Here is a 13,988-nt window from a genome sequence, read left to right as displayed (position 1 = left end):
TGTCCATTTTCACATCTAAGACTTGCTGCACCTGGAACTCCCTATTTTGCTGTATGTCTGTGGGTGCACACAGCAGCCTGCACTGTGCTTTTCACGTAACAAAGTCACCTCCTCACCACTTGGCCCTGTGTTGATGACTAGTCTGAGTTTTTATTTTAATATTTAAATGGACAAGCATTATTCTTTTCAGAATCTCTGAACATCAGCAATTCTAAACTGTACTTAGGATTTTTTATGACATATCTTTATTGCATTGTAGTCTTTTGGAGTTTATTTCAGAGGTGTGCACAAGTTCAAAATCTTCCCAAGTACCAGCATGTGCGGTCTCACTTGGCATGAGAGATATCTGCTGTGCCTGTGGGGAAAATTACTGAACTGAATTTGGCCCAGAGGCATAAACCAGCCTTCTTCCTCCCTTGCACAGTATCAGAAATACAATCACACAGCCCTGTTCCTAGAACACTCCTAGACAACACAAGCTCTGCCAGTAGGATCCCAGTTTTAACTGAACAGTGAAACCAAAGAGCTGTTGACTGACACAGGGTGGTGATAGTACCAGAACTCATAGAAGAGTTATTGACTTTTCTCTGCATCATTTTATTTTCAATTACAGAATCAATCTAATCTGGAAAAGCATTGTAGGGAAATAGTCTATTCATTGACAAAATCAAAGCATTGACTAACATGATTTTAATTTTAGGACTAGCAATAAACTTCTCTATTTAACACTGGGTTTAGTTTTATCCTTTGAAAATCAGCCATGCTGGTCTCCAGCTTTTCACAAGGAGCTCAACTTGCCAGGACTCAAAGCTTCAGTCTTCTTTATGAAAGAAAACGAAACATTTTTCTTTTAGAGGAGAAAGAAGAGTATTTTTTTGCAACGCTTGAAGTCATATTGCATCCTCTTGCAAAGCATGACAGAAAAAGGATGTGTGACTCACTCCCTTTTTCAGGGCCCTCAGACACAAAATATTAATCTTATATTATAACTCCCTTTGCAAAGAGGTGTTCCTCATTAAGAAGTTGATAAGGTGAAGTTGATAATGTAAATTCCCCTTACCTGTGGGAATGCGACCGATTGTGCCAAACCTCAGTAAGTTCAGTGACCCTTGGGGTGAGCTGGGAAGTATGTGCTTACTTCAGCACTCGTTGAAACTCAGCCCATCCCCGTACCTTCAAGGATTTATAGAGGACTGGATCTCTGGAAAGTGAGCTACCCATGGACAGGCAGCATAAATGTCATCAGGCATGAGCTCAGCCTCCACACAGTAGCAGTGATCCTTCCTGAGCTGACAAGTTGTTGGGTTTCCATGGCAGTTTAAGACATGCTCAGATTTCCACTCAAGCCTTAAAACCTTGCCTTGAAAATCTTAGAATTTGAATCCATGGATTGGCTCTGTCACTTCTCATCATTAATAGGAAGACAGAAGCATCATGGACTCATTTTCCCTAGCCCAAAGGGCTTCCAAAAAAAGTTTCTCAGGGACCAGGGGACAACCTGAATCATAGCTCTTGTTGGCCACAGAGAATTTCTAGCAGACAAGTGGGAAGCCAAGGTGAAAAAACAGATTGATGTAGTTTGATCCCTTATTGCTCTCAAGTGCAAGCTGTGCAAAAATGAATGTGTGCTTTGGGCTCCATTTTATACCAATGATCTCCACCAGCAACACAAACCTTATCATTAGCTATGGGGATCTCATTGTTGCTCATCCCTGCTTGTTGAGTCTTCCTTGGTTAATGAAGCCTTTACATTTTTGAAATGTTGTCTCCAAAATTGGAATTCCATCTAGAGGGACTACAGCAGATTTGGTTCTTCATTGCACTTTTATGACTGTCCCAATGACTGGGGAAAGAAGGTAGAGGACTGGTTGATTTGCACTTGTTTCTGCAGAGCTGTTAAAATTTCTTAACAGCATTCTTAAACTAAGACCTAATTCAGTTTGCATGTGGTATCCAAGGAAAAGGCATTTGGGGCATTTCCAAATACTAAGGCTGTAAATTTTATTACTGAGCACAGTTAGATGGGAGGAAGGGAGAGAAGGAAGGTGGGGCTGCTGCTCTGTTGCTTTTCTTAATGTCTTCATCTGGACACAACAACCAGAATGCTGCTGATTTTTTGCATTGAGCTGTGAATGAGGAGTGTATTTGTGTATTTGTCTGCCTGGCAGCACATGCCAGTTTAGAGGTAAGGAATTCATGGCAGGGGGGTGCAAAATAACTTAAGCTGCAGAGCTGGTTAGTGCAGGAGTCCAGCTGTTTAGTTTTCTGGAGCCAGAGACGTTCATAATGCTGCCTGGTGAAAATCCCCTGCACTGAAGGACAGCCATGGGGGGGTCCTCATGGATCAGAGTACAATTTGGTGTCCAGAAACACCTTGCTTCTAGCATAGCTTCAGAGTCTAATCACCATGGATATCCCATGTGAGGTCCTGACCCATGTTTGCCCACACAGGGTTCAGAGAGCACGAACTCTGAATGTGTGGCTGCTGGATGGGACTGTCCATTGCCTGCAATGCAAGCAAGGGAGTGTATATCTGCCCCTTGTTCACATTTCAGCTTTAGTTATGGGTAAAGGGGACTTTGAACTGAGACATGAGTCTGTGAACTGCAGCACCCGGCAGCTTCTCCCATTCTGCCAACTGTGCTGCAAGGCTCTGCTAGCTGCAGGGCTAGCAGAAACGTAAGAATGGTGGTATAGTAGGCTGCCCCAGGAAGAATTCATTAATTTTGCTCACCTGAGTCCATAAATATGCCTCTATAAAATTTCTACAGTGGTTTTAATTGTTTAGTTTCATTCAATACTTACAAATTAGGCTGGGGAGACTTATTCTTGTAGATAAAGCCCACACCTCTATGTTCTGCAGCATATTAGAAAGGGAAGATGCCCCTTTATTCTAACTCAGAAGGATGTTTTTATTACTGTGAGATAGTCTGAAGATGAGAGTAGCTACATAAATGAGAGGATATGGACCTTGCATTCATGTATGTGCATATACATCACAGAATCACAGAATATATCAAGTTGGAAGGGACTCCAATGATCATCAAATCCAACTCCTTGCCCTGCACAGGACACACAAAGGATCCCATCAAGGGCCTTGAGAGCATTGTCCAAATACTTCTTGAGCTCTGCCAGGCTGGTGCTGTGGCCGCTTCCCTGGGGAGCCTGTTCCAGTGCGCAGCCACCCTCTGGGTGAAGAACCTTTTTCTAATATCCAAGCTAAACCTCCCTGATGTGACTGCAGGCCATTTCCTCGAGTCCTGTCACTCGAGGAAGGTATTACCAGAGAGAAGCAATCTGTGTCTGCCCCTCCTCTTCCCCTCAGGAGGAAGTTGTAACTGCAATGAGGTCTCCCCTCAGTCTCCTCCATGCTGAACAGACCAAGTGACCTCAGCTGCTCCTCACGCAGCTTCCCCTCAAGGCCTTCACCATCCTCATGCCCCTCCTTTGGACACTCTAATAGCTTCAGGTCATTTTTATACTGTGGTACCCAAAACTGGCCCCAGCACTCGAGGTGAGGCTGTCCCGGTGCAGAGCAGAGAGGACAATCCCCTCTCTTGCCCGGCTGTGCCTGATGTCCCCAGGACAGGGTTGGCCCTCCTGGCTGCCAGGGCACTGCAGACTCAGATCCAGCTTCTCACAGACCAGGACCCCCAGGGGCCTTTCCACAGCACTGCTCTACAGCCTCTCATTCCCTAGGCTGTCTGTGCATCCAGGATTGCCCACATACATATGTGTGTATATATAAGCAGCGTTAAATGTAGATCTTATTTGCCACAGACTGATCTAGAAGCACTTTGGAAATTGGAAGTGCTCCGCCCCCCTTCCTCCTACACAGATTTACTCATGCCCTGGCACTGGTGTTCTTTGGACCCTCAGTGGTACGTGCAGATTTGTAAATGGGGAAATGTAGATACCAGAGCAGCATAGACAGAAGGAAACAGAAGCCAACATCTGGGGGGGACTGATCACAGCCCAGGGACAATCCTCTCCATTGGTAAGGGTGGCATGAGATCTCTAGTAACCCCACAGTTCATCCAGTTCAGCATGATTAAAAGATTGCCCTCATTATTGTTTAACTTGGTGTCATTCGTATTGAAGAGTGAAATGGAAATGACATGGAGAGTGAAATTCACAGGCAATGGAAACATAGGCTGAGCCCAAAAAAACCCCTGTTGCCACAAAACCCCTCTGGCCCCCCAGCAGTTGAGTTTTGTGTAAGTTAGCACCCCTGCTGCCCCTCCTGAGGACACAGAATTCTGTGTGAACAGAGCACAGCCAGCAGTAGCATGGCTGCAGGCCAGAAGTGAGGGGAGGAAGGCTAGTTCTTCAGCTCTGAGCTTTGTTGACACTGGCTTGTATTTTTTATGTTTAGATGCTAATATGCTTAAGGAGAGGCAGAGCTGGTTTGACAGATCCACACTTGTGTTACAATGAAATTCCTGGAGCAGTGAAAATTTTCAACCATGCAGAAATCTTTTCATGTTGCAAACTGTGTTCAGAATGGCAGCACTTCTTCTTGGAGCCCTTAGCCATGAGCATGTACATACTGACTTTAGACAGGGACAGGATGGCACTGGGTGAAGGTTTTATTCATGGGACACTCTGACACACAGACCTATTTGATACAACAAAGGTAAGGAAAAGTCTAAAAGCTAGAAGATTTGTTTTCTTCACTCTTGTGTATAAGGGGTGCATAGTCAATGGATGTGTCACTGAGTGAAATCAGATTTATATCAACAGGATGAACTGGCTGAGCACAATATTGCAAGGGCCAGTCCTAATAGTCAATCTGAAAAGGTAGAATTGCAGTCATTTGATAATAACAGTTTTGTCAAGTGTGAACTATCAGTTCAGAATTTCATTATCAAGTACTGCTGGAAAATGTATATGTTTATATTTGGTTATAAAGCAATCTGCAGCTACATGAGGAGAGCAGAATTACAGTGACATATACATGATGAAGCTTCAAGCGTTATTCCATTACTGGAAATCTCTCATGTCACATGATTCCAGATGACTGTGCTTTATCTTAAATCCTTTAAGATTCAGCTTAGAAGTGAGCTTTTGGGGTGAAATTGGGGTGAATCCAAACAAAACTTTCAAATTTTTCATTACTTCCACCTGAAGTTACCACTCCAAACAAGCCAAAAGCTTCTGACAGTGAGCAGGTTTCAGATAATCCAGTGAAACAGTGTGTTTGCACTGAAACCTGAAACTTAACGAGATGCACGTTTGATGACAAATTCTGCAGAGATCCAGCTGTGGCATATGGGTAGGCTTCAAGTGTGTCTCTGAGCACACTAGGCTGCTAAATGTCAAACAAAAGAGCACAGGGACAGAGTATGGTGACAGCCTGCATCGAGGAAAGAGCAGATATTAAAAAAAAATCTTTTTCTATTCATTGTTTTAATTTGTCATGAAGGATTTATCTTGAAGCCTGTCTTGCTCTTCAAGAAAACAGCAATACAAAATGTGAGAGACCTGGAAAGAGAGGTAATATTGAAAGGTGCTCTTGAGCCTGAGCAGCCTTGAGAATCATGGGACACACAAATGATATGTGGTTGTAGAAAATGGAAATTAAATATTTCTGGCACAGTGATCTGGAGGAGCAGGAAAGACTGCTCAACAGTGTAGACCCAGATGTGTGACATGAGACTGTCACGCTGTGTGATGGAGTGTGGGAGCAAGGCAGGACATTTTGTGAAAAGTCTGGAAGTGCTAAAGTATTCTTGCCAGAAGAAAAAAAAAGTCATTTATTATGGAAGGGCTCAAGGTGACAGCAAAGGGAAAACAATACAGTGAGTTGTTCAGGAATAAGAGGTTATGTCTGTCATTAAGGGATATTAAAAAGTTTACTGACTGGATAGATGCTGGATGCTCTGTCTTTCCTAAAGACAAAGGTGCTGAAAAGATCACTTGGTGCTCATGGCTGTCTGTATTAGGAAAAAGTTAACAGAATGAAACCTGATGGAGGGCAGAAATATGAGAAGCAGAAAACAGTATCAGCGGTGTGGCCATCAGTGCAAAGGATGCAAGAAATATGTAGAACTTGTAACAGGCCCAGGTCACTGTTAAAACATTTACAAAATGCAGGAAAACTGTGCATAGAGAGCAAGGAAAGAGATTCATGTGTCATGAAAGATGTTCTTTGGATTGTAACACAGTGCATCAAACTGGAAAAGGATTTTTCAATTAAGAGTCGCAAACATGGCATTACTGGCAATATCACGGTCAGTGTGAGGTGTATGTCAAAATGGAAAGGTTACAAAGAAAGCTGCAATGAACTGCTGTTTGGAAGAACCGTGCCTGAGCTGGTAGAGCATGCCCTGAGAAAGGGAAAAGTTTCGGAAATTAAGATGTAAGTCATCTAGTGTGGTGATGTAAGTCACCTAACTGTGTGTGACAGTACACACTCCATCTGTCAATACACAATCATGTTGTCTGCATCAGACATTTCACATCCAGGATAAGGCCACTGTATCTCTGTTCCTCTGGCCATATGGGTCTCCAGTGTCAATCAGGTAGAAAAAAAAGGCTGCAGGCTTGCTATAGGTTAAGGAAGGAGACAAAGCTTCACCCCTTAATCTTTCATTTTTGTACTGTAAAAACGAGTTATCTCTGAGAGGCAGGTGCACAAACCCTCAAGGAATGCCAAGGGGCACTGACCCTGCTGTCCCCATTTATGTTCAGAGATTGTTCCTGTGCCTTCTTGTTGGGATAGAGCACAGCATTAAACTGGCAGCCAAAATATCCTGTGATAGCCCTGATTGCACTGGTCATGTGATGAAAAATTACTGGACTGAACAGCAGAAGAGCAATTACTATATCCAAAAGAAAGAGGCAGAGAAGTTCTGTTTTGTACATGGATCAATGAAAACAAAACACAAATGCAAGAAAAACATCAAGCATGGACCAACCCAGAAGAGCAGGGATTGTTAGGAGAAAGGACTGAGATTGCTCAGTGAACAATTTTCAATTTCAGGGAGAAAGATAGAATTTTGTGAGGATGTGACCAGCTGTGGCTATGTCTTGTGAGAGACCATGGGATGGGACTGGGGTGTATGACACTTGGCTGATGGAGGAGATGTAGGAGATGTTGAGACAGGTATCAGCAGGTCAGCCAGGAGTGGGTGTGTAAGAGCCTGTCCTCCTGAGACAACATACGTGCCCAGCCTATCCCTGGCAGTCACATCCAATGCTGGAAATGACAGATACTGTCAACAGGCATATGGATATCAGCTTGCTCGTGTGGCCCCTTGCAACTTGCTCAGAGTCATAAAAAAGGTGAAAAAATCAACTCTACACAATGTGAGTGCATACCCAGGACAAGGAAATTGAGATCAGATTCAGAGGTTGGAAATTATTCACTGAATTATTTCCTTATTAGTTCCAAAGCTGAACAATCTGTTGCTAGTATGGATTTATCTAAAAAAAGTGACATCACAGCAGATTAGTAAGGTTGACTGAAATTCCAGAAAGTGTCATACTTACCATGATTTTCGAGCAACCTGAAGGCTTACGGTATTTTGTCTTTTACAGGTTGCTATCTTTACAGGTTTTTAAGTAAGAAAGGAAATTTCAAATGGGTTCTAAAAAGTGGTATGGTTTGATATAGAACAGCAGTTTTTAATCTGTTGTCTATAAGACATCAGGAGGTAGGCTGCAAAGCATTATCAGTTTATTTTCTTTAAAACCCACGCAACATATTCCCACGTATGCAGACTGGGAAAATCACCTCAAATTTAGAAACATCCTACAATATATCTCAAGAACACATGTATTTTAAAAGAAAGCACTGTGCCTATAATATCCCATTCAACTATTTTTGTAACAATTACACCCGCTGTACTTAAAATTGCTTTGTTTTCATATGACCTGGCACAATGACAAAAACCAATGACACATGAGCACAATGGCAAGTGCTTGTCCCAAGAACCTCAAGTATTGTGTTATACACTTCAGGGATGGGTGGGGAATCTGATTCGAGGGGGGACGTTTTGCATGCTGTCAGGACAGCGTGGGATTGAAAATCTGGTAAAACCTGGTTGCTGGCAAGGGAAGACTGGGGAGGTACAGAACACATTTCAAGTTTTAAGTACAAAATTGGTGGAAGTTTTTGTTAGTTTATTTTGTATGAAATTTCTACTTTTAGTTATAAGTTCATCTGAGATCTGTCTTGTCTGTTAAGCAAACACCACTTGTGACATTTCAACACCACAGTGTTGGGGTCTACGCACCATGAAATACAGTGCTAATGACTTTAAAAGAGCCTGGCAGGACTCACTTGGCTCTCTGTGGTGAAATTCTCTGCATTTTTATGTGCTCTGCTTGGCACACTGGCCCACTGAGCAGTTGCATGATGTCAGATTTCCTGTCTAGGACTTTACCTTTCTAAAGCTTTATGTTGTTACGGTGTGAGCTGCAGAAAAAGCATGCTTCTCATACAAGGAGCTGAATTAAGGGTCCTTGAACTTGACTCTTGAGCAGCTGAATTATTTTTGGTTATATCTTTATGCCTTGTGAACAGCAGAGTGGAAGTTAACAGAATGAAGTTAACGTGCTTTCTGGTTCTCAGGCGAGCCAGGGTGTAAGAAACATTTCACTACTGCTGGTAAAGCTTGCACAGATTTTTTCGTGAAAAGAATTGCAGAAGCAACACCAACATGGCCATTACACATATAAGAAACATTTGCATTGTTCAGAAAAAAACAGAAGGCTTCTGTATGAAATAATTATGAGGTACCAGTAGTAAATACTAAAAGATAAAGACTTGATCATGTAAATGGGGTGTGTATGTTTGTGTGTTTGGATTTCTGTGAAGATTGCTGGAAGAAAATTATTGTACATTCGTAAATTAGGATCCTTTAGGCCTATCTCATCTCAGGTCAGTGAGCCATCAACCTGCTGAACAGTGTCTTTTCTGCCTGCTCTGTGCATCCCTATATGCCTCAGAGACAAAAAGGTCTGCCTCTTTTTGGCCAAAGCTTGGAGCTCCTTTTAACTAGCAGCACCAGACATGGATCACTTCTCTGTCTAAGGGTAGGAGGAGCTACAAGGGGGAGTTGAGAGAGATTTGGGGAATAGGAATCCACACTGGACACAAGAAGCATCTTGTTTAGTGCTTTGTTACAGAAAAAACTCTGGCACTAGTGATGCATGGGTGGAGTTGCAAGCCCTTCCTCTGCTGGAAACAGCATCTGGTTGTATCTCCAACACACCCTTCCTCCTGCCCTTGATGCCCAGCAGTGGGGATGTGAGAGGGCTGTCACTGCAGGAGAAAGCAGTCCTCTGTATGGTGGTTCTGCAGGGAGTTCTCCCTCCAAGGGGAGCCCGTGTTGTCCTTGCTAGGTGTTTTAGGGATTTCTTTGTGTAGACTTAGCAAACATGAGCGTGTGGTTTGGTTCTGCCAGGATGGGCGGAGTTGCTCAGGACTCTGTTAGGAAGATGAATTGCCTGCTAACAGCAGGCAGGGGGTCCTGCAGCTTTCCTTGGAGCCTCTGAGCCTGACCTTGGTGGTGAGGAGACTATGGCCAGCCAGATCAGGGGTAGACGAGGTGCTACACACTTGGCTGAGCTGCTCTTGAGTTGACAGTTCCTACTGCTCCTGTTTAAACAAGCATACTTTAGAAATTGCAGTGCTGTTACCTGGCTTGTGCATCACCTAAAAGGCAAGCAGGCTTGACAGCAAATGGGACCAAGCAGTAAATGGACTTGTGCTGTGTGGCTTCATGTGGTGACCAGTGACAGGACCAAAGGCAATGGCCTGAAGTGTCAGGGGAGGCTTGGTTTAGATATTAGAAAAAGGTTCTTCACCCAGAAGGTGGCTGGGCACTGGAACAGGCTCCCCAGGGAAGTGGCCACAGCACCAAGCCTGACAGAGCTCAAGATGTGTTTGGACAATGCTCTTGGGCACATGGTGTGACACATGACATGGATGGTGCTGTGCAGGGATGGGAGTTGGACTTGGTGATCCTTGTGGGTCCCTTCCAACTCTGCATATTCTGTAATTCTGTAATTCATAGGTCAACAGGACAGGGAAAGGAGAGAAGGTGGAGGAGAAAAAAACCACAGCAACTCACAGCTTCATTTCAGACCTATTTCTCTGTCTGCTTCAGTGATACAGGTTCCTGCTTAAATCAGGACTCTCCCATTTTTCATTCTGAATGATTTACTGCAATTCTGTATATTTACTGCAATTCTGTATATATATACTTTATAACAATAAAGTAAGCTCTGTCTATGCCACCCAAATCATTATGACAGCACATCTGTGGCTAATGATTGCCAGCAGTGTTTGCCTTTTGCCCAACCAGGAATCTTTACTTGCCTCTGTAGGAAGTGGTGTGACTCACTTCTTTTCTTCAGATGGAAACATTCCAGTCCTTAGCATAAGGTGAGGAGAGTGATTCTTGATCCCTGGGCAGTTATTTCTAAGGATGCAGGAAGCAAAGAAATAGACACCGTTCTGTGAAGGCACAGCCCCCCACACTCTACTCTCCCTTCCAAGAAGGATTAATTCAGGCTGTGATGAGTATGCACAAGAAAAGGTTACTGAGATGATCAAGGAGTGAAGATCCTATCTTACATGAATAAATCAGAAAGGCTGTGGCTGTTCAGCCAGGTAATCAGGAATGGAGGAGGAGAGATAATTCCTGTCTGTAAATCCTGCATCTATGTATGCATTAGTTATGCATTAGTTGAGAAGAGAAAGAATAATGACACATGTTGGCAAAAAAATCTAACACATTTATTTGGGATATATAGGAGTATGTGTAAACTTAAGCGAGAAGTCAGAAGGCTTTTAGCTGTTTCATGGATGTCTCAGCTGCTGGACAGCTTTAGAATAAAAGTCTTTGCTTTTCTTTCCAGAGTTTACAACAAAGGCGTTATTTGTCTTTCCCTGAGAAGTGAGAGCACATGTCCTAAAACATTTCCAGCAAAGACATGCACTGGAACAATTTGTGTTCTCCGACTTTTGTATCTACAAGGTTTCATCTTAGATTGATGCAACAATTTATTAAATGAAGAAAGTCTGTTTTAATCCAGTTTGTTTTCTTCTTGCCTTTTTTTCCCCCAGACTCTCCATTTCTATACAAATGCTACAGGTCTCTCTTGAGCTTGCGGGGTGGAGAGTAATTTCTGCCCTGGCTAAATTGCTGTGGCATCAAACAAAGCAGAGGGAAGACCAGAGGACTTTTCTGCAGCATCCCTATCATAACTGCTCAGTCATATCACAATGTGGTTTTATGGACTACAGAAACATCCTTTGTGAGTGTAGCATTTCTCCCTGGTTTTGCCTAGTTTAAGTGAAGCCCAAAAGGAGTATGGATGGGTGTGATGGATTTGTCTATGAAACTGGTGACAGTGCTTGAAAGCCCAAGTAGTGTTTTCTGTTCTTATGCCCCTTTTCATTCAGTGCTGAACAAACTGGTGTGTGAAGAAAGTGCTGTCCTGCTTTTTGGATGGGATGCAGAACATGAGTAAAGACTGTGGCTGCTGAAGTGTTAGAGCTGTGCTGGGAGGGGAAGGGGCACTCAGTACTACTGACTGATATCAATAGCCTGGGGGTATTTAATGGAGGAGGAAAATGCTGCTGGCATTAGGCTTTGTGGAGGCAAATCTTCCATTAAGTTTCTGGAATAGGAATACAGATAGGAGCCCAAATGAAGCCTCATGTGGGTAAAGGTGCATTTGCCCAGGAGTCAAAGCTCCTCTGAAAATGTTGTACCCTGAAAGCCACAATCATGACACAGATTTCAAACGCATCAAGTGAAGCCTGAGCTGACCCACTGTGCAGCCCACCTGGCCTGCCAGAGCAGTGCACCAGAGACTTCCTTCCTGCTTCCAGCTGTCATCCACAGACAGACCTCAGCAGTGTGGCACACAGGGAGCAGACTCCTGGGCACAGAAGTGCCTCTGGTGGACCTGTCCATTCTGCCTGTGATGTGACTCAGTGTCCTAATAAACTTGGTGAGCAGCTGGTTTGTGGTGAAATCCTTCTCTCATAGGAACAATGCTTCTGTATCCATCTCCTTCAGAGAGATGACAACAATGTCAGATAAATTTTGCTCAGGCTATCATTCCTCATTTTTCAACTGCTGAGAGGCAGAAAAGCTCAGCTATTGTTTTGGGTTTTTTTTAAAGTTGAGTTAGAAAAAGGAGGGTTGAAAAGGGATTTTTTTTAACCAGGTCTAAAAGTATTCATGATGATCATGATAATGCCAACCTGCTGACATCCCAGTTGTAAACAACAACTATAGTATTGGAAAAGACAAATCTTACGAGGAGCAGCTGAGGGAGCTGAAGTTCTTTAGCCTGGAGGAAAGGAGGCTGGTGGGGAGCTCATCACTCTCTACAACTGCCTGAAAGGAGGGTCTATCTGGGTAGGGGCCAGTCTCTTCCCCCTGGTAACAAGTGATAGCACAATGTAAATCCAGCCTCAAGCTGCACCAGGGGTGGTTTAGATTGGATATTAGGAAAAAATACTTCACTGGAAGGGTTATCAAGCATTGGAATAGGCTGCCAAGGGAAGTTGTGGAGTCACCATTCCTGGTGGTATTTAAAAGACATGTACTTGTGGTACTTAGGGACATGGTTTAGTGGTGGATTTGGCAGCATTAGCTTTGAACTTGATGATCTTAAGAGTCTTTTCCAACCTACATGATTCTATGGTTCTCTGTTTACTGAGATTTAAAATTATCTAGGAGACATCTCTCACAAGGTTGTTAAAGCCTATGACAACTTTGTGGGAACAGAGAAGTTCCATTTCTAGCAGTTCCTCTTTCTAAAATTTACTTTGTGTTTTTTGGGTTTACTGCCAGGGTGGTACTGGTTTAAGTACTCTACTTTCCCCATAGTCCTAACTCTGACCCCTCCCTCCCCACCTCAGCATCATGGCACTCTGTTGTTTTGTGATGTTCCCTTATCCACTTCTGGTGTCACATTCTGTCACATGAATGGGCTGTTGTGCCACTGCCAAAAATAAATGCTGTGCTGGCTTTTCCTAAATATGTACAGACTCAGCTGGGTCTCCAGGACTTTTTATAGCCCTCCAGCGCAGTCCTATCTTTGGTAGCATCAGCATTTCCATAGCAACTAACTGTGATGTCAAAGCAACTTGGTTTTTTTGGTGAAAACAGGCAGGAAGCAATGAACTCTTCATAAGCAAACATCCAATTTTAATTCAAGTGTCTCTCATAGTGTCTGCCACCGCTGCTGTTTATGGTTCTAATCCTAATTATCTCACTGTTACCTTGCTGTCTCCCATCTGTCACACCCACCAGCTGCATGTTCTTTGGTTAGGTCCTGCAGTGTGCCCTTCCTTACAGGAATGTGTGGGTATTGTTCAGGAGAAAGGTGTGCTCCAGTCAAAGCTAGAAGCACTAGCAGGAATAGATATAGCAGTAGCATTTATATACAAGCTTGCTTGTTTTTTCCTAAACCAAAACTAACATAACTGGTCAACACCAGCCTTCTCCAGCCTTTTCCAGTGGTGGACATATTTCCAGTGAAATGGGTAGGGTGTAGTGATGTGACCTGAGCCTTCTGACTATACTTTCCAGGACCTCTTACAGTCAGGTTCTCCAGGGGGAAGAATCATGGATCGATGTGTTACAATGACAGCTTATAAGGGGAAAAAAGGGAACAAATTAGCTTCTGAGTCCAAAAGGCTGCTTGCTAACCCTATCTTAAATGAACCCTCAAGACCACAGATTCTGTCTCAGCCTTGTCCACTTGCAGTACTGCCACTTTGCATGTCCTCTACCCAGAGCACAGCAGGGAACAGTAGGGGATTTAACTTTTAATAGGATCTCTCTGTCTTTATCTGCAGTACTGCATATTCCTTGGACCAAAGATTCACGTGATGGAGACTGCCTTGTGGTATTAAGGATTAAGCCTGTAAGAATTTTGATTTGTAGGGCAGACTTCCCCCCCTGCTGAGGGTGGGAGAAACAACACATTGTGACTTAATGCTGCAAAGAATA

General features: G+C 43.5%; 1 long non-coding RNA gene across 1 annotated transcript; it reads left to right on the top strand.

The window, feature by feature from the left end:
* The first annotated feature begins 10,226 nt into the window (after nucleotides 1-10,226).
* Nucleotides 10,227-11,046, top strand: LOC137476666 (uncharacterized). Its single transcript, XR_011000512.1, has 2 exons — nucleotides 10,227-10,396; nucleotides 10,873-11,046. It is a non-coding gene; the product is annotated as an uncharacterized lncRNA (long non-coding RNA).
* The last annotated feature ends 2,942 nt before the right edge of the window (nucleotides 11,047-13,988 follow it).

The sequence above is a fragment of the Anomalospiza imberbis genome, chromosome 6 (genome assembly GCF_031753505.1).
Source record: "Anomalospiza imberbis isolate Cuckoo-Finch-1a 21T00152 chromosome 6, ASM3175350v1, whole genome shotgun sequence".
Taxonomy (NCBI): Eukaryota; Metazoa; Chordata; class Aves; order Passeriformes; family Viduidae; genus Anomalospiza; species Anomalospiza imberbis.
Note: the sequence above shows the minus strand (reverse complement) of the source record. Positions and strands in the feature narration are given on the sequence as shown.